At 41.3% G+C, this 21,532-nt stretch overlaps 1 protein-coding gene across 2 annotated transcripts in view; it reads right to left on the bottom strand.

Annotated features, from left to right (window-relative positions):
- The window catches only part of TIAM2 (TIAM Rac1 associated GEF 2), a 164,671-nt gene that overhangs the window by 103,522 nt on the left and 39,617 nt on the right, over positions 1 to 21,532 (bottom strand). The window contains exon 3 of one of the 2 annotated variants that reach the window (XM_056487234.1): positions 8,522 to 8,612. The exons of the other annotated variant lie outside the window; for it this stretch is intronic. The gene's annotated coding sequence lies outside the window, so the exon portion shown is untranslated. The remainder of the gene's footprint in view (positions 1 to 8,521; positions 8,613 to 21,532) is intronic. 2 annotated transcript variants of the gene reach the window in all.

Raw genomic sequence — 21,532 nt, 5'->3', positions numbered from 1 at the left:
AAAAATTAATTACCTTAATGCATATAAGAGGAGTTTGAAAATTCCTTGCTTATTCTTTAAAGAGTTGCTGCAAAGATAAGCCTTTCAATTAACATGATCAAAAAGTAAGCCACCAGTTTACTTACAAAATCTTTATTTTGTCATCTGCATATAAACATTTCCAGAAGCAGAAGATTAAGTCAGTGAGCTAAATGGAAAAACATAAAATCTTCTGCCGGCATGACATTGTGATTAAATAACTAAAAGCCCAAAAAAGCAGAGAGACAACATGATGCTGGCCTATTCAGCCATAAAATTCATTTCCAATAACCACATTTCAGCATGTAGCTTAGATCATACGTGGCATTTTCCTATTTGAGAGCGTGCAAGATTGATTGTTACAGGCCCAATTGTCCCATACACAGGCAAACAACATGTAAGGAATGATTAAATCAGCAAGATTCCCCCACTGAGCCTCCTACACAAGCTGACACTCAGGCAAAGGAGAGGTGGGGTCTCTCCCAAGAAACAAAAGCAGAGGATTATGTGAGAAGCCCAAGACCATCTGCACAAAGTCATGTGGCCAGGGATTTCCTCTTCCCCTTGCTGTGTGCTGGGCATCCTTTCCCACTTCCAGTCTGAGCTGCACGGTGGGCAGCAGAGCTGGACTTAATTCCCAGCTCAGGGACAAAAGAGAATCAGGGACCAGGGGTTTCTGAGGCCCTCTTTGCCCATACTTACTGCCTCCCAAGCTAAGCCACTTAGGGACCTAATCCTTAAAACCCCAACATGCAGAAGTTCATGGTGTCTGGGTCACTGCAAAATTCTGCATACCCTCGTCCCAGCCCAGCCCCTCTTGCATTCCCGAGAGCAGAGTGAGCCAGGCACGGTCACCCTGCTTCCCCCCATCTCCCAGGCATGGAGCAGGGGCTCTCCTGTGCAGCCATGCTCAGAAACACAAGCCTTTCCCCATGTGTATCCCAGCTTCATCTGAGTTAACCAAGCAGAGCATCAGTTTCGTGTTTTCTATTTTCCCTAACTAATTTAAGCTCCTTTCTCCTTGCCTGAGGTAGAAAGATCAGGGGAAAAAAAAAAAATGTTTTTGACCTCAACAGGATATCTTGTTAGGTTATGGCAGCCTCAAGGACTCTTTCCTGGCATCTGAGAAGGGGGTTACAACTAACATTCCTGTTGCTTCACTTTTTCCATGAGGCCCAGAAGGTAATTCTATAGCATTTTTCCAAATATAATGAAACATTAACTCTATTTGCACTAAAGGCAACTCACAAAGCAATGTTTGGATGCTCTTTGACTTCAGTATCCCTAAGCAATGTGCTGCAGCAGATCTGTTTTTCCAAAGTGCTCAGCACTCTCTAAACAACACTCATGCCATGTGAACAGTCTACTATGTGGCAGCAGTTTCTGAGCCCTGACTGCTCTCTCCCTGCTTATCCATCTGCCTTTTCAGCTTCCTGAAATATTATTGCTGACAGAATGGCATTGTTAAGATAGAGCCCAATCCAAGCCAACCACAGATAACAGAAAGACTTCTCTGGCTTTGGATCAGGGCAAAAGCAGTGAAAGTACTCAGAGGAAGAAGTCCCTGCTTTTCATTTCAGAATACTCCTTAAAATATGCCTTACTCCAGGTATCTTATTCTTGACCTTATGGCAGGCTGCTAAGGTACACTAAATGCAGATCATTGCATCTTTACTCTCTCAAATTTGCAAAAAAATAAAGTAAATTTAAAAATAAAATCAAGGAAAGATTACATTAAGCAAACTGCCACCTTCTTTAACTGTGCTAAATACAGGAAAAGAATACTCTGTTCACCAAACACACTGACTACATACTGAGTTTATCAATGCTGGCATTAGTTTTGGAATACACATGGGGCAGTCTGCAACCTCTTCTTGCAGAATGTATTTGTGAAATGCAAGATGACCTCAGGACCATCCCCAGGAAATCCTTAACTCCTCTCTATTCATCAAAAATATTAAGCAGCCATTCCCTTCCAGGTCCAAACAAATCTTGTTAAATAACATCCCCCAAAGATATACATATATATATATATATATATATATTAGTCAACCTTCCAATGCAAGATTCATGTCTGGACCTAGATTTTGAACAATATTCAAAAACAAGGAATATCTGGATCTCAAGGTTTTACTTAATTGTGTCTGGAATAAATCAAATCCACAGTCTAGCTTGCACTTCAGCTCTGCATTTCCAAAATGCTTCCAGCACAATATTTTAATCTGGTCAAATTACTATTTTTAGTACGTGGAGATAGTAAAAAGTTTTTTAAAATCATCTGTTTGATAAATTAATTATTTTAAAACATGAAATTGGTGGAGAGGGAGAAGTCCTCCTCCAGAATATAAAATTCTGCAAGATGTTTTGGTAACTTACCATTTTTCATTTTTCCACAACAAACTTCTACAGCTGACAACTCTGAATTTGATAAATGAACACACAGAGAGAGAAAAAAAAGCAGAGCACCTCATTTTCCATGTGGTGGTCTGCATTTGCAATGTTAAGATGAATGTCATAGCTCAATGTCCCTGACAGACACTGGGGACACTTGTTTGGTCCACCAGCATCTGAAGAACTGAGCAAAACTACAGCAGTGTGACAATAGTACAGTGCTTTTAACATGCCTTGTCAGCCCCAGTTATAAAGTTTGTAGCTGTTACAGCAAGCAAACACTGCAACATGAACAAAAGGGAAAACTCAGTAGTGGCCCTTGCAGAGACTGCAAATGTTTTTGAGTTTGTTCCTTGTTACTTTGTCAAAGTACATGCAAATAAACAATTTTAACTATAAACAATTCCATTAAATGGAAATGAAAATGAAATGGAAATGGAAATTGAAATTAAAATGGCCAATTAACCAATGGTCATGCCTCATTTTAAAAAGTGTTTTCTGATTTTCAGAGAGAAACTCCTGTGGTTGTGCCCATTGCCTCTGGTCCTGATGCCAGGCATCACTGAAAAAAGCCTGACTGCATCTTCTTTGTGCCCTCCCCTCAGGTATTTCTATATGTTGCTGAGATCCCCCTGAGCCTTCTCCAGATTGCAAAATCCCAGTTCTCAGCCTTTCCTCATCCAAGAGGTGTTCCAGTCCATCATCATCCTTATGGCCCCTCATCAGACTCTCCCCAATACCATTATTTCTCTTTTTTACTGGGGAGCCCAAATGTGAACACAGTATCTCAGATGTGGCCTCACCAGAGTTTAGAGACAGAAAAGCAGGAGAACTGCTGGTCTAGTGTTTTGGGGGACAGAGGAGTTGTTGTGTTTTTGTTGTTTTTTTTGGGGGGGTGGTTTGTGGTTTTCCTTTTGCTCAAGAAAATTGTTACTGCAGAAGAGGTGATGTTCAGAACTACTTACACAAACATGCAAGAGAAGAAGGGGAGGCAGAAATTCATCCTCACACTCCTGGTAGCAGAAGCTGAGAAGCCCTTAAGCCAAAGACTGACCACCATCTGCTAGCCACAGGCTGATGGCAAAATGGAGATGCTGGCCAGTGCCATGGCAGGAGTCTGACTAGAGCTTTTGGTCAAAAGTTGAGCTGACAAACTCCCCACAAGGCCAGAGCCCCTCTGCCTTGGCATGGAGACAGGCCCAGCATCACTAAAAACCAAAGCTAGTACATGCAGCTCACTGGCTCACCCATTTGGTGCCCTTTATCATTGGCCATTACAGACAGTGAAAAAAAGCAGCTGCTTTATTTACATCCCTTGGCAGGAACAGGCAAAATGTCTTTCTCCTTGGCTCTGAAATACAAGGAAATACAAACAAACACAAATGGATGCATGTGCATTTCCTAAGGATAGAACTACAAATCAAACTTTGTTCCAGGAGATCCATCTCCCTTTCAAACAGTCTCTACAGAAAACTCTTATTCTACAAGTACAGGCTAAGCATCAAATTTGACCTATTACAGCACATAGCCCTTTTCCCCCACTTTGTACCAACATAAATGAATGCACAAGTCAGAAAGACCTTGAAAGATGTTACCTGCTTCTATCACTTTTTGTTCAAGAATAGAGTGCAAACAGCAGATCTGGTCATGCCTCTGCCATTCATTCTTATTGGGAGAGGAAATAAGAAACAGTTATAACAAAGCTTGTCTCAAGTAGAATCAGCAGGGAGAGCAGTCTTCCCAAAATACTGGAAGTGGTTTTAATTAAACACCTGAGCTCAGAGAACTGAGTCAGAGGATGGCATTTCTGGCAAGTGTACATGGACTGAGTGTACAACACGCACCGTGTTGTTACTCTGGGAAACAGAATTTCTTATGACTCCACAAGTACCATTTACTACCCAGGAAATGCAATTTCCATGGAGAAAAGCACTATGTGGCTCTCCAGCTATGCACAGATTTATATTTAGAACTATCAATTTTCCCTTTCTTTCTGTATTACTGCATTTCTCATACTACACCAAGCTTAATGTAGGTACTCTTAGGAAGCCCATAAACAGCAATTTTCTTCCTGTACTTGGCTTGTGCTGCTCAGCCCATTGTACTGCTTTTTCCTCTCCCCTCCCCAGGGACTAGAATCACCAGGTTCTTTCACTTTCTCTTATAATACAAGTCTCTCTCAGTATTGTTTTTTCTGGTTTATATTGCCATTTTTTGCTCTATGAGGTGATGTAACCATTCAAGATCCAAATGAGGTGGCAGATAAAACAGTAACTTTATCCTGCAAGCTCCAGGTCCACAGCAGAACTGGGGGTGGCTAAGACAGAAAAGATGAACCCCTTCTCAGAAAAACTAAGTGCAAAACCTTATGAATTCATATTTGGCTGACTCTAAACCATGAGGTCATACATAAGATTTTCCTTTAAAATTAATATTAGGTTATTCTCTAAAAGGAAAAAAACAAAAACAAATCAACAACTAACTTTTGTACTATTAAAAAACAAATAGGCTGGTGACACCTACAAGTCCAGCTGCAGGAAAAAGACAACAACAATGCCAGACCATCATCCCTGCATCAGGAGTAACTCCAATGAAACCACTGCAATTATTCTGAAGAAAATAAGGAAATGCTGGGGGAAAAGGAGAACCAAGCTGTTTTGCTGTGTTTAATTCACCTATTTCACACAATTTAATCTGTTTCTCTGCTTTCTCTGTATATTAGATGAAGACTGAACCCGTGACCACCCTGGAACACAGAGGAACTGAGAAACCTGCATTTCAAGAACACATTGAAGATGTTCATGACTTATGTAACTTAGTTACATTATCCACCATTGCCACTGTTCCCTATTTCCTTTCAAAAAATGTTCACAGAAGATTTTTCTGAAGACAATGAAGGCTGTGTAAAGTGATGGACTATAAGGTCTCTTTTTTCTTTGCTAGAGCCTTCAATTTTCAAGCTGTCTCTGTCTCTTTAGAAAACATAGTGTAAAGCTGACAAGTTGGAAAACAAAAACAAAATGTTTCACTTACAGAGGATTAATCCAGCAGGCACTTCATGAACTGAACAAACTCAAACTGTGGCAAGCCCCCACTCATCCCAAAAAAACACCCACAAAAAATGACAAAAGCATTGAAATTGTCTCATTTTCTCACCAAGATTGCCTGAAACCAGATGGGGTTTCCCAAAGACATATGGTCCTACTTATATTAAAGTAAAATTCAGATCTGATCATTTTAATCTCCCATAGCTAATCCTATTTGCCTAACCAAGAGTTAAAATAACTAGCACAGCTCTCCTTCCTCTGCTGGTTCACTGGGAAGCATCTACTCTGCTTTTCCTTGCTTCAAGCACTCAAGATAAGCAGTTCTTAAGGGCCACATGACATTACCCTACAGATCATGTAACTTAAATATTCTTCCTCCTTCAGCTTTTGGGAGAAAACCTCTCCATTATACTTTATCTTTTGAAGTAGCCCCTTAAGAGAATGCATCCCTGGGTTTTGGGTTTGTCTTTTGGTGGCTTTTCTTGTGTGGTTTTTTTTTTTTTTAATTGGGTTTTTGGGTTTTGGATTTTTTTTGCAAAAGCTATACCTGTTTTACTTACAACACCAACAGACAGAAGAGGAAACCTACAACTACAGCAACATAGGTCATTAATCACTCCATAAAATTGTTGTCAAGACCTGAACAAAATTCACAAACTGTTTTGTGTTCACAAAGTTTTCACCAAACATCTCTGACAGTGCAGAGTGGGGGGAGTCCAGAGCACTTAAGACAACTGATTTTGCTAAAATTATATGAAAACCTCAAAAAAACCTAAGATACATGGTGCTCAGACTGTGCATCTTAATGTGCCTCCTTTTTATTTACTTTAAAAAACATTTTCCACCTGACAAATTTTACTTTTTTTTTTTTTTTTATTCAGCTCTGTCCCCAAATACTCATCACTTGTCCTACTTGCTCATTTTCTCCCATAATAAATTCCCTTTTCTGACCAACATCCCACAGCTTCCAGGTATCATTAGCTGTCTCCACACTTATCACTTAGACATTTCATAAGGAGCTGGAGGCTGGGACATCTTCAGTGTCTATGGACAGTGGTCCTGGAGCCCCAGGGCTCTGCTGAGTTCCAGCTTCTCTCCCCAGTGGCAGCAGCCTGACTGGGTGGTGTGGAAGGGGCTAGAAGGAGGACAGCCAAGTCACACTTCTTTTGAATGTATTTCTGTTAGTTCCATTAAATAACTGCATATTTTGAAAAACTTTCTCCATTCTGTTTTGCAGTCACCACATTTAAGACATTCTGGACAACAAAATAGAGTAAATACATTGTTTATACATTTTATATACAACTCAAATCTCAAAAAAAAAAAAAAACCCAATAAAAAAAGAAAAAACAAAACAAAAAACTTGGCACTTAAATTAGGATGTCATGAAAATGCCACATGCAAATTTACACTAAAAAATGCCAGATTAAGAATTTGCTAAAATTAGGTACAATCACACAAATGTTTAAATAGGAATGATTCCTTATAACATGATTTACTGATGTGCAAAAAAAAAGATAACTATGACAGTTTCTGAGTTGCAAAACAAAACTTAGCAGAGTAAATAACTCTGGAGAACCAATCCTGCTCTAGGAAGAGAACCTGTACGCAGTAAAAAATGAGTTTAACACACTCACTACTACCATACATAGGTGACTCTTAGGATGGTAGCATAAGTCACTAAACTCTCCATGCTGAGGAAGCCCAGTTTCCACAAACACACAGGATTTGAACATGGCAAAAGCCTGCAGCCAGACACACCAGATGCTGGTCTGCTTTTCTCCTACCCCAAATCAGTTCACATTTAAAACTCTGGTTTACCACCAGGGAGGGAAGTGGGTTGGTTTGTTCTGCCCTCCCTTCCCACTTCCCTCCCAGGCCACACATGAAGGTAATGAGAATTCATAATAAGAATCAGACAAAATGCCAATTACTGCTTCATGTTCATACAATAGCTGCACTCATACAAGGACCTCCTTGCACAGACTGCATGCGGTGGAAACCCCAAACCCCTCTTTTTCCAAGGCTGGTCCTCTCACAGGGACAGTTATATACAATGCCACTTAACTCTGATATCCACCTGAAAAGTAGACTAATTTTTATTGTTGTCATTTTTCCAGAACAGAATAAACACAGTTTTGAAAAGAGAAGGGAAGATTGCACACAATCCCCACGGTCATGGTACAGTCTCTTTATGTCCATTCATACAGCAGGGGAAGTGATGAATTTGTGGCACTAGTACTTGCAAATTAACTTCCTAGTTGAAAACAAACATCTTCAAATGCAGCTAACTACTCAAATACAGATGAGGTACCACAGCAGCAGAGAAAACAACATTCAAGGGCTCCATCTTGATACCCTAGGAACCAATTTCACTTACAGTGAAGCACACACACCAGCTTTTACATAACAAACCTGCCAAAACTAAGGAAATAAAAATGTCTTTGAAAATTGGTGAACACAATTGCCTTCCTCCATGTACAGCTCTGGGAGCTAAGCATTTGAGCTGCCAGGACTGGAAACAGAGAGTGTGTAGCAAAGCCAGTCAGTGGCTGGGCTCTGCTTTTGCTGGGAAGATGAAACAGCAGATGGAGGAGTGAAGAAATTCAAGGTCATGGAGGGAAATGTTTTTATCCTGGCCCAGAGATAAATCAAGACAGTGCTGTCTCAGTAAAGTCATAGTTGAAAAGTGGACTGAGATGTTAAGGAAAAGTAGAAGATCAATCCTACTGCCTCCTGCTGCTGGAGTCCAGCTGCTTGCTGAAGGGAGGACTTTATATATTCACCATAAAGGAACAATTCTTCTTAAAAGAAATACTTAATTCTGAAGGTTACTCTACTTCCTAATGTAAATAACCCCAATAGCAAACCAGCACCAGAAGGCATGCCAGTTTTTAACACAGGAAATGTTACTGAGATCAACTGCTGACTTCCATTTAAAAAACCCAGACAGCTTAAGGACTGATATCTATTTGTTGGTCTGACCTCTTGGGTCCTTGAATCCACTTGATTATGCCCAAAGAAAAGTCTTTTAAGGACACTTGAAAATATATAGTGGCACATACTTCATGATGGAAAGTTATTCTTTTGCTCTTCATTCCTCTGAAAGACAATCCCAGGAAGCTGCAACTCTTGAGATCTCTTGATCAGCTTCTCCTGTAAGCACATTCAGGCAGCAAGGTCAAAAAGGAAACTACCTATAAAACAATTTTTAACACTACTTTTATCTTTTTTTCTTTTTTTAAGAGTTACATTATACAGAGCACTAAAGAAAATGTGTACAGTTTCTTGCAAAAGGGAAGCATTTATCCACTTCTATGTTCTAACTTTTTTGGCTTTAATGCTTTCTAACTTCCAGTGAACAAGGAGAAAAGGTAAAAAAGTAAACAGAAATAAGTGATGTATCATTATCCCAGACAGCTTCCTGTCCTGGTTTGCATCAACAGTGTCATGGAATGAAGAATGACAAAATATGCAACAGTTCTCCCAGCTTTGAGAAACATATGTTAGGGTGGTGCAGAGACTGCAGAATACTGCAGCCAGAGTACACAATGGAGCACTCGGGTTTCTACACACCAGAAATATTAGAAAAGCATTTTCAGCATAAACTGAACTTCTAACACATCTGTATCCCACTGAGGTCCTGCACCTTCAACTACTGTTTAAGGCTTAAATGACACTTACTCCCTTCAAAAAGCACTTTTTTTTTTTTTTTTAATTTTCTTTCATATTCCTGAAGGTGAAATCCCAACTAGACCGAAGTTGGCATGAGATCACTTCCTGCAGAGCCAGGATTTCACTTCCAGCTCTGAATTTTCTTCAGATTAGCCTGGGACAAACTGTGCTCCTACACCTGTGAGATTATTAGGTAAACTGTACAAAACCTGTGCCCTCTCTGCACATCTCTGCCTGCAGTCCCTGTGGAAGGACTGGACTATGCAGGGAGGGCAAAAGCATCAGAAGTCCAAAGGATGGTAGCTAAAGAACATTAACTGCACAAATGAATGACAAAAAGGTTTTTGTCATCTTTGTTTGTAAGGTTCTGGCCCCCTGCCTTTTTATTCCCCATTAACAAAGATCATGAGGGAAGCTTTTCAACAGAAGAGTGCAGAGACTCTTAGGATGAACAGGTCCCTCTTCCTTATCCTCTCCAGGCAATATCCCAAGAACTGGGGACCCAAACATGGCAAAAATCTGTATAAATCAGCACATTTCCTTTTGAAAGACTTTTCATTTTTAAAAAATCTTTTAAAATATTCCAACTAACTGGTGCTGCAGCTTCTCCTTTTCATCAATAGCAATCTTGATGCATTTTCCCTTTCTGATGTCTGAGAAGAACTAGGAGACAGCAAAGGCCTAACAACCCTAACCTGTAGAATCCCTTATTTTGATATGGATAAATTTATTTTGCACATTATTTCCTTTTTGAATCCATTAATTTGGAGGAGCTACAAACAGGGAAGGAAGCAGGGAGCATGGAGATAAGAGTGCTCCAGATGATGATTTTTGCAAGGCTGCAGACGTATCATGGAACTCGATGCACGTGCACTGTGTGGGGAGGGGCTGACAGAGTGGTGGTGATAGCTTTTAGTCCCTTCCATCCTGCCCAATAAATCTGTGTCTGACAGATCCCCACAGGCCTATATATCATTTTCTTTTTCTTTAATTAGGAGGCCAGCTGCAACTCCTTGGCCAGAGCCCAGCCAAGCTTCCCATGCTCCCTCTATATGTTTCTCTAACAAATAGTGCTAAGGAGCAAAGAAACTGAATACAAAATTTAGCATGTGACAAACTCTTCCATGTGTGACCTCTGTACCAGGCAACCTGAAAATCTACATCAGACTGACTTGATGTATAAAGGCATGACAAGTAAAAAAAAACTGGATCTGGACAGTCTATGAACTTTATTTCCCACCCAGCCTATCTCCACACATTATCTACCATTTCTCCACAATCTGCTAAGTATGTGCCATCTATAGCAGGGTAGTTCCTTTTTAATTCTGATGAAAATGCAGCTAGCTAAATATTTACTGGAGGGAAGCATGCTGCCCCAGAGAATAGTTTTGAGAACTTAATCCCAGAAGCAGGCAGAGCCCAGTGTCACTATTTACTTCTGTTCAATATATCCAAGATAATGAAATACAGCTTCCCACAGTCCTTTCCTTTCCTCTGTCCTCCAAGAGAAAAGTAACTCTTCTAAGCTATCTTTGCTGGCCATCTTGGGACTTGCCACTGCAAGCAGCAATTGCCTGCAACAGGTTGAAAATCCAGACCAAATCCAAATGGTGCATGCCAGTCTGCTGTCAGTGAGCTGAGGAACAGAGAAGCTTTAACTGCTGTGTCCCATGTATCATCCATCCACTGCTGCTCCTCTTTCCCCCAGAAACAAAATTTTGAAAAATAAATAATCAGGAAGCAAAATCCTTCCACAGCAGGCACTACATTTCTGTGGTATACAGGCACCTCAGGTACAGATCTGATTAAAGCTTGTGAGTTCAGGTTACCCCCAAAGCTTGGCACCCTTTGAATTTTCTTCTTTCAGAGGAAGGTAAGGAATAAGAGGCTGCTGCCACTTCCAGTGCTGCTCTGCTGTAATGGCACAGGAAGCAAAATGTACCAATTCAAGTCTTTCCTCCTTGGAAAGCAACAGTGGGGATGCTCCTAAATCCATGTTGAAGCTTATTTCACAGTAAGTCTGTATAGCTTCCTGAAGAGGCCACATATTTTATCATCAGCTTAACTCTGAAAATACCAGACAGCTCTGGAGTAGCTTTTCAGCAGGACAGTGAGCTGGCAGTGCAAACAGGAACAGCTGAAATCATCATTCTCTCCTGCTCTGATCCCGAGTTCCACATCCCATTTCCTCATTCTATCTTCAATCACGTCCCCAGTGTGTCCCCAGAGCCTCTTCAAATGGAGTCAGATGGATAATAATGGGTGGCATTATAAATTAATCTAGAGAAAGCCATTCAGAAGGACAGTGGAAGAAAAAAAATGTGTGCAGTAAACAATCTTTGATTCACCTTAGCCTTTCAAGATAGTGATCAGACTGGATGCTAGTTTTTACAGGACACAGTGGGGGGAGATCATGCTCTACACTCCTACAGACTGGTTTGATGTTCTGCTGTTACATGATAGCCTTAGTAGCCAGAACAAGTCAAAGAAAAAAAAATAAAAGAAAGGACTGCTGGGAATGACAAGTCTCTCAAGATGGTAGGGAGCACATTAGGCTGTTACCAGGTAAAGTGCACTTAAAACCAGTCCGTGCTGTGATGCTTTGTTCTCTCCTGTAACAAGACATGGCAGGTCACAGGTTTGCTGTAGACACAAAATGCTGGTAAAGGCTCTTTCCAGGGTTTTTGACAGAAGCTTAATCTCTCCCAGAGCCCACAGCAGGATGGGGATGTAGAGCTGCTGTGTTCCTCTGGCAGGTGCATGCTCTGTGCTGGGGCACAGGAGTAGCTGAAGGCACTTGGGGCAGGTTGGACCAGCCCCCTCACCTGGACAGGGAATGGCTGCATGGCAAAGCCAGTGCTGCTGGAACTGTCACAGCATGCCAAGAGGGAAGTCACCATGTCCAGCATCAGCAGGACTGGCTGCCTGGCAGGAGCAGGGGGTGAAGGGGCAGCAAAGGGCTGGGTGTGCCACAGCCATGTCCTGTCACCATCACCCACATGGACACAGGGTCCATGAGCAAAGGGCAGCTCCTGACCTTTCCTGTAAACCCTTGGCTCATGGCACAGCCCTGGCCCTCCCCAGCTGCACACAGGCAGGGCAGATAACAGGGCAGGAATAACTGATCACACATTAACAACAGCAGCTCCCTGGGGTGAGATTAGGCTCCACCTAAGCCTGAGGGGATATCGGGGAAAGCCCATCCAAAATTGCCCCGAAGTAGTTAGCTGAGGACTTAGATAATCAATTTGGTTTGCTGCTCAGACTGTCTTTTGCTCCCAGTTATTCATCACTGCTCTGCTTAATTCACCATAAAGGAATTCCTGAGGAACTGCCCTGCCGTCAGGAAGGCTCTGTTTATTCACAGGAAAGACCAAAAGTGCCAATAATTGAATGATTTAACTTGGCACCGACTGCTTAATTTAAGGAGATTTCTTTAGCAGAGATACAGCTTGGGGGGGAAGGGGGTAAAGGGGGGGAAGGAAGAAGAGAGGAAGAAAAATAACAAAAAAAACGAAGGAGAAAAATTAGGATCAAGAATAATGAAGGGTTTTTTTTTAAATTAGCCACCAGAAAACAGGCTCCAAAGCTCCAAAAGACCACAAGCAGTAAGTACAATGCTTTGCTGTGGATGGACCCATTGGTGACCTCCAAGAGGTCAATACTGCTGTTCCCCTTTGGCTTTACAGTTTATAACATTTTCCTGGAGAGCTGGGGATGACCAGTGGAGAAACTGGGTCCTGTCCATATCTTTTGATTAAACTTCTGCTATTTTCCCTTATTTTCCAATTTTAATCTGAGGCCCTTCCTGCCACAAAATTTCTGAAATATATTGGCTGACACTGGCAGAGTACAAATTATTATAAAAACAACACATGCATTGACAATTATATTGTCTTTTAAATGTATTATAACACTATAATGATATTTCCTTTCACAGCATTTTCTATCCCACTGTAAGCAACACTCTGCACTTCAAAAATATCAGCTGCTATAAGACAAATAAACTATTGAAGATTGCAAATGATATGAGAACTCAGTATTTGCAGAGCTGAGGTATAACATGTCAAGCAGAGTTTTCATTGCTCCACTTGGGTGATTTCTGTTTAACCTTTATTCTCTCCTCAGAAACTCAGAAAAGGAGAGTGATGGACCAAACTCGTAGCAGAGCTGCAGAAAGAAATGTGTACATTTTAAATATTTAGACTCTAAACCAGTGATTACAGCACAGACCTAACATTTTATATCTCAAAATGTAATACAAGACATTATGAAACTGAAACTATATAAGAGGACATTTGATACAACTGGAAGCACAGCCCACAAGTTTTGCAGTGTAATGATCTCTCTGAAATCTTTGTTTTTTTTGCAAAGTCACATTAAAACATAGGCTACATAGACACAAATACCACAGACACTTGGTTTTTTTACATCACTGAGTTTAGCATTTGTCACTAGTCACATCTCTAAAAAAGCATCACTGTAAGAAACTTTTTCAAGAAATCCTTCTACAACATGTTGTTCCTGGCCTGTGTCATGTACTTAATGTCAGAGACACAAAATAATCTTTTCAAATTATTTGCATGAAAGCTTCACACTCTATCAATTAAAGCAGGAAATGGAATGTATAAAAAAAAAGCCCACATTCTGATTTTCCATAAAACCTCTGCTATTAATACACCCAGAATCACTCCACGCTGTGTTTATGATTAGAATCCTCTGCGGAAACATTGGCTGGTTAATAATCATCTACATCTGCCACAATATCCCATTTATGCTTCAGCCTACATCCTTCCATTGTTTTATTAGCTACCTTTGACAAAGGATGGTCAGAATTATTTCCTCTTTGTTTGCAGGAATAATCTGAGGATGAAAGAGAAAAAAATAAAAACAGAAGGGTAACACTGAGTACAACTGGGATGGCAAATAAAGATTTTTAAAGGTCTTGTACATTGTTGAATCACGAAAGCAGAGTGTTTATTAACTAGAATTTACAGCCTAGACCACCCCCTGAGTTTTTAAGGGTCTGACCTGACCAGCCCCAGGTGGTTTGCCCTTTCTCAGGGTTCATCCAGGAGTGAAGCCCTGAGACCCTGGTGGCAGAGGGCATGGCTGTGTCACCCCAGCCCAAGGGACTCAGGGCAGCAGGTCTCTGCAGAGCCCTAAGCAAACCTAGTGCTATATAACCCATGATGGCACAGCTACTGAGCCTGCAACAGGCACAGGGACCAGAAACCTCTGCAGATGTTTGCAGGTAAATGCACGGCTCTGTTAATGGTCAGTGCCACATAAACTGTGTCACAAAACCACTGTTCTGCTGAATTCTTAAGCGAAAAAAAAAAAAAAAAAAAAAAAAAAAAAAAAAAAAAAAAGCTAGAGATCTCTGTTTTTCCATAGATTGAAACAAATTGGTGGGATAAAAATGCAGCCTGTTACTTTGACATGAAAAAGGGGAAAAAAATGGACAAGGTACATTTCACAGGCAACAGAGACCTAGGATCACAGTTATAGCCAGGACAGTTTCCAGACTGATTTGTCCCACTGCAATTCTCGTTTTGGTGTTGTTTTTGTTAAAAAATATACACACTACAAATTTCTTACCAGAGATAACATGTCCTCCCCTGATCACCCTGGGCCTGGGGGCTGCCCTGGTGGGCTGAGGCAAAATGAAAAATGAAAAACAAAAAGAATGTTGAATACATACAACAGGCATCTAAGGCCAATCCACATTCTTCTGGAAACTTGTTGCTGAAATAATTTAACTGATCTGGCTAGTTTTTGATGGTGCCTGCTGTATACTAAGGCATTTGAGCACTAAAAGGAAAGAAAACCATAACAATGTGCCAAGTATTAATCTGACCCTTCACTTGTGAGCAAGGTAAACACTGGCTTCACTCAAACTGCCTCATGATTTGTTTTGCCATCGGAAAAGGCAAACTCTACTTCAGCTAATTTTGCCTGAGTGCTTTAACTAACCAAGTCTTACACATAAACATTTGACCAAGTCAGAAAAAAGCATGACAACAAAACAGCATGGGGCAGACCAGGAGAAATATCTGTGAAGTGCAAATAATATATGAAAGAAAACAGCATATTCTGTGCTGGGGGGGAATTGCCATTTTCCCCAGTTGGTTTGGGGATGCAGCCCACCAATCAAGTCTTGTGCTGAGCAGTGAAGGTGGTGGCATTGCCTAATCAAAGGGTACTAAGAACAGAATGAGGTTTCCCCCCAAGCAGGGATAGAAGAACACACTGCCACAGAAAGGGCAAAAGCATCTTGCCCTTTCCCTGAAAAAAAAAAAAACAAAGCAATCACTAAAACAAACACCTGTGCCCACATACTTGAGAAAGAGAGGAAGAACTGATGAGACAGAGGAGATGGAGTAAGAGGAAAGAGTGTGGGTGTGACCTGGGACCCAGCAGGCAGGGACACTCACAGCCAGCTGGACCTTGGTGGCACCAGTTCCTGTGACTGGGACAGCTCACCTGCTGCTCCCATGGGACCACATGGCTGTGCTCCTGCTGTATGTTCTCTCTGGCAACAGGAATCCATCTTCACCTCTGGCAGCATCACAAGCTATGCCACTAAGTGTAAAACTGTGCTTTCTGTTCATCCCTTAATTACGTGCACAACAACGTTCAAATCCAATTTCCACTGAAACCTGGATGTCTCTAAACAAGGATGTTTCCTGCTGCTCCCCACCTCTGCTCCTCTGCAGTGTGACTGAGCAGCCCCACAGCAGCAGGACCATGGTTCCCAGTGGGCAGGAGCCAGGCCAATCCAAGGAACAGGCAGCAACCTCTGAGCCAAGGATGGCCACCAGCTGAACATCAGGTACAGCCACAATTGCACAAATACCTGAACTGGAGAGCTGGATTTTGGAAAGGAAAGCAGAGCTTTTGGCACAGTGCAGACTCCTCCAGCTGGGCTACAAGCACCATGGCCACAGTAGCAATGTCCAGCTCCTGACTGCAGCAAAGTGCAAGGGAGAAGCCTGTCAGACCACTCTGAGACCAGGACTGCTCCTCTACACCTCGTTACCCCTCCAGCACCTTTGCACCATGGGGTGGCCCAGCAGCTTCTATCCAAGCTGCACAAAAACATCCTGGGAGCTGCACTATTAACCAGACAGTCTGTGAAAACAAGAGCTGAAGACTCACTACCCCACCAACCAACCAAATACTGCACCTCTGAGCACTATAACTATATCATTTAATCCTGCTCTAGGATCTTATGAGGTAAGGACAAAGACACATCCTGCAACAGTTAAAGCCATCACTCTGATCAGTATTTCACAGAAGTAAACTATAAAGCCACATCATCTATTCAGACTCATGATGTCCTTGTCAGTTTCCAAACAATTCAGAAGAAACACTGAGTTCCTGCATGCCTGCTCAAATAAGCAGCTGCAGCAGGCAGGGAGGCTGCCTTGCACACAGCCTCTTCTGGGCAGGCAAATGAGAAAATATGCAACAACCATCCTACATGGAGATTTAGATTCATTTCACTTTAAAGGACTTAGATTTGAGAAACCAGAGTTACAAAAATGGAAAACACAAATGAAATAATAATGACTTGCTAAAAATCCTGCCTATGAGGAAAGCAGCTCCTGCCTTCAAATACCAGATTCAATACCACTGTTTTGCATCTTTGATTACATTAACCTTCTCCAACATCAAAATGAAAGGAATATTCCTTAATCTGTCTGGGATGGGTTGTTAATACAGTTCGATTAACAAGCAGGTCTGGCAAATCCAGCCAGATAACTGAACAAGACTAACTCTTGTAAATACAACAGGTAAGCCCTTCTCTGGGACAGCATTCTGCAAATCAAATATAACTCATAATTCACACTGTGTTCACATTCATACTATAATTCATCTTATATATCTCTAACTACAATATTTCATGCAATCTATCAAGAGACATCTCAGCAGAAGTGTGATTCACAACTTCACAGGAATGCTGGGGGAAGGTTTTTGCTATCACTTTGAATGTTGATAATTGTATTGCTACTGAGAATAGCTTGTGGGAAGGCAGTGCATAGTAATACTAGATGAGTTTTCTGCATTTAAAAAAGGGAGAGATTTCCTCTTCTGAGTCCACCACAAATGTATGAACCTTCTGTTCTAATCATCAGATTCTTGACACTATGTGCAGTCACTTATGTTTGCTGCTAACACATTAACAAGCTACTATGGTTATAAAAACAACCCACTGGAAAATGGCACTTGGTAATTTTCAAACTTCTTAAAGGAAAAAAAAAAAATCTCTATTAACCAAAAGCTTTGATTAAACTCTACTGGTTAAGCCCTGTAACAAGTACAGAGTGATAGATCACAAAGCAGAAACATAATAAGAAAATTAAAGCTTAAAAAAAACTCCAAACCCACTACATCTTAGCACTATTTCTGTGCTGCTCCTGCATCAGATAAATGCTTTGCAGCCCTTCACACAGCAGAACAATGGCTCCTGAAGTGATGGAAATGGCATTATCCAAGGATTTCAGCAACATTAGCTACAAGCCATAAACAGCCATGGAGAAGTCAGCCTGAGATGCCATTTTGACTCCATCTGTGCAGCAACTAAATAGTGCACAAGTGCCAGCATTCACTCCTACTCAGAGACAGCAGCTCTGCCACAAAACCTCACAAAAGCACTGCCTGGACACCCACTGCATGGCTCTTGTGTGCTGGGCACCTACAGCGACAGGCAAGAAGAGAGTGGGATTCACATCCTCTGATCACAGTTAATTTCCCAGCACTCCAAGGTCCTGCTGCAGTTAGTGGAATGACCCAGGCATTTCACAGACTAATTCACTCTCTTTCAGTGTCAGAGATAGCAGGGTGCCCATATTAACTCTTCTTGCAGTCAGAACATATGCATGCCACCTCTCTTGCCATGAAAATGCAAGATACAATCTATTCTATTTCAAAACAAACCTGTTTCAGGTTTGTTTTTTTTTAATCCAAATAACTCATTGACATTTTCAACTGATACAGTTTTCTGAAAATAAGCCTTTACTCTTTAGTGACAAGCTGCACATCTTGCAGTAATTGAAAAAAAGGACAGCACCAGATAAGTGCATTCTGTCTGCCTTGAAATAAGTTTGCTACTTCCTTTTCCAATAAGATAAGAAACATCTGCATACAGGCATTACTACACAAAAAGCTACCTTTCTGTAAGGAAAAGCCTAATTGAAAATTCAAATAATTTCTATACCTCATGGACATAACCTGGTGTAGCAACTCAGGTAGGTATGTTACAACCTGAGCAACAAGGGGGGGTGCCATCAAGCTGTCCAAATTACATTCAAGAGCTGCTTCTCATTTAGAGAGACAAATCTGTTACCTTTTTTCACCAAGTAATTATAAAACATAAACTACACTATATATTTATTTTCTTTTCCGTGCTTCCCATATTCTTTTCTTAGCTATTTTTTTCCATCACTTCCCCTCTTCCTATCTTCCATTATTCTCACATCAACATCACCAATTTCATCTGCTACACAACTACTGCTATCCATCCACTCCCCAGCTACCTGTTCCTGCTCTGACTGCTACCCAATTATGAGTCTCAAACCCCATCCAGTTATCCCTGTGAGGCAGGTCAAGTCATGCCCCACTTGGTTCACCTGGAGTGGCTTTGTGCTGCAGGGACTTTTTGAAGCTGGATGCTCAGGAACATGAGCTGCAAGTGGGGCTAGATCCTGCCAGAGGGGAGCTGCTCTGTCACACACACCCAGCCATCATGCCTGCCTAGCTCTCCCCACTCCCTTCTCACTGGATCACTCCCACAGTTTGTGTGACCTGGCCCTTAGGAGATGGACAACGTTGTCTGCTACAGCTGCCTGCTACCAATCTCCCAGACAAGGAGAGCTGAGGATGTCCTGGGTCCATGCCTGCAAGACAGACAGATGGTCATGCTGCCATCCTGCAGGTTTATCCTGATTTCTCCCACTCACATCCTTGGGCTTCCAAGTTCCTCTGCCCACCCCAGCTAGTGGAACATCGACTTCTGTTCCATTTCTTCATTCCACCTGTGCCATGGCATCAAAACTAGATTGGAGCAGCTTTGAAAAGCTAGGTTTTCTTCCACTGTAGCAGTTTATTAAAGAAAACAAAATGCAGCATGAATATAAATTAGTTATTATGGAGGTAGCACTGATGCTCTGAAATCACACAGTAAGTCAGTATCAGTTTTCCCCTACAACAAAGTCATTTGTACCTAGCTACCTCCCCGCTTCAGAAAGTCTCCTAGGCTAAATGCACTCATGGCACCCAAGTTGATGGGTGTTTGCCACCCTGAAAATAGAGAGCACAAGTACAAACATGTCCTAACCACCAGCTGAGAGGAGCAGAGGAACTCTGGAGGTGATGCAAACCATCATGCGACCGTGTCACACAGGAGAACAGAGCAAGGTGCTGCCTGCCTGCCCTCTTGCACCAGACCCTTCTGCAACCATTTCAAATATTTAACTTGGGAGAAGGCCACAGCCTTTTCTAAGGACATTAAGAGTGGTCCACTCAAAAGACAACTCCTCATGCATTTGGGCACCCCACTTTCCAAAGAGGGTTATCTCCCCACCAGCCCAGCCCCTCCAACAGGCGCTCCAGCAGATGCCAGCACCAGAGGGGCAAGGCTGGGAGGGGAGCCCTTTCCTGCAGATGCTCCAATGGCTCCTGGCTGCTATCTGGTGACCCAGGCAGGCCCTGGCACTGGCTGCAGCTCCAACAGGAGCCCCACCCAGGACCACAGCTGCTCCCTGGCACACCCGATACTGCGCAGCCTCTCCAAATGCTCCATTATCTTCACCAAAAACTGAATGCACCTTCACGTGGAAACCTACAGCAGCACAACAACCAAAAGCCACACACTCCTCTTCAAATGTGCAAGGTGGGAGATTTGATCTGCAGAAGTCAGGCACAGAAATGTAAGCCACATCACCCAATTAAACAGATAATGTATTACAACTTTTTGTAACTTCATTCATTTACCATCTTCTTTTCTTTAGCCAGCAATATCCCCACTGTGTATCTACACATTAAGTTGCTGATTTTAGGTGATGCAGTCCTCTGAACATGTGGCATATTCTTGATCCTTACCAGAAAAGCAACAGCTCCATCCTGTATTTTTCACATTGGTGCAACTGTGAAGCAAAACAAAGTCCACATTTTTCTATTTGGCTGAAAAACATGCCTTACAAATAAGTCACAAAATAGAACATTATGATGACAGCAGGTATGGAAAAAAATAATGAGCTTTGAGAGTGGCTCAAATGTTTTCTTTAAATAAGCAGCAATTAATTTACATTTCTTCTCCTTGTGTAAATTGTCACTTTTGTGTTGTTAGGTTTTTCCTTTTAGTATTTTTTTTTTTCAAGTACACATGAGGAATGACACAACAACTAAAGAAATACAGCCACTAAACAGTGCAACTCAGAAATTTTCAAATAAAAATAAAATATTCTTTCATTTGTTAAAATGAAAGAATACAATAATTCTTTCATCAATATTGTTAGAACTTTTACAGAATTACTTTGTCCAGCTAGTTAAAAAGAAGACATAGACTCTTTGAAGGAACAAAAAAGGAAGGACAAACCTCTTTGAAAAAAGACAACAAAAATGGAATGCAGAATATTCTTTCAGTATATAAAAAGCTTGTATAAAGAGATTTTGGATCAGCTGTTGGCCAGCCTCACCAAGAATACATGAGAAATAAATCAGCTTGATTTTCAGTGAGGAAACTTTTGTAAAGATGTCATGGAAAGCTTTCTAAGCATAAGGACAGCTAAGGCCAAGCTACTTTAGGAAGGTTACATATACAGACAAATTAGCAAAAAATAGCAATGTGGGAGGAAAATGACCTCATTATCCCTTACAATGGTGCTAAAAGCCTCCAGTAACTGACTGCCAAATTGAAACAAAAAAGGATTGTTGCAAGTGTCAGCAGGTTGGATTAATTTTTACATGAAATAGGAAAAAGCAATATTTTCCATATAAATAATGCACAGTTTAAAACTAATGGCTTTGAAACGTTTTAATATTGTATTTGCTTTAAAATAGCCTTCTCAGATTTAGACTACATTTTGGGAAAATCCACAGTATGAATTTTCCATACAGTCCTCGTGGAAGTGTTTGGAATGAACATCCGCTAGCTGACAGTACAGTTGTGCATTTATATATGAACTGATCTTCATGACAAAGACAGTTTTCTTAGGATATTTAGTTACTTCTTGCCAAAAACTAAGCTACCACTTCACAGTGTAACACTCACTCTTTTCTTTCCACAGTCTAGACAGAACCAGTGACTCTGTAACTAAAGTTTCCAAATCCTTTCAGTTATAAAACCTCAGTACTAAAATTTCACAACACTTTAACTAATGAAATGGTTCTGACCA

The sequence above is a fragment of the Oenanthe melanoleuca genome, chromosome 3 (genome assembly GCF_029582105.1).
Source record: "Oenanthe melanoleuca isolate GR-GAL-2019-014 chromosome 3, OMel1.0, whole genome shotgun sequence".
NCBI classification, from domain to species: Eukaryota; Metazoa; Chordata; class Aves; order Passeriformes; family Muscicapidae; genus Oenanthe; species Oenanthe melanoleuca.
The sequence above is the reverse complement of the archived record's forward strand: the minus strand, read 5'-3'. Positions and strand labels throughout refer to the sequence as shown.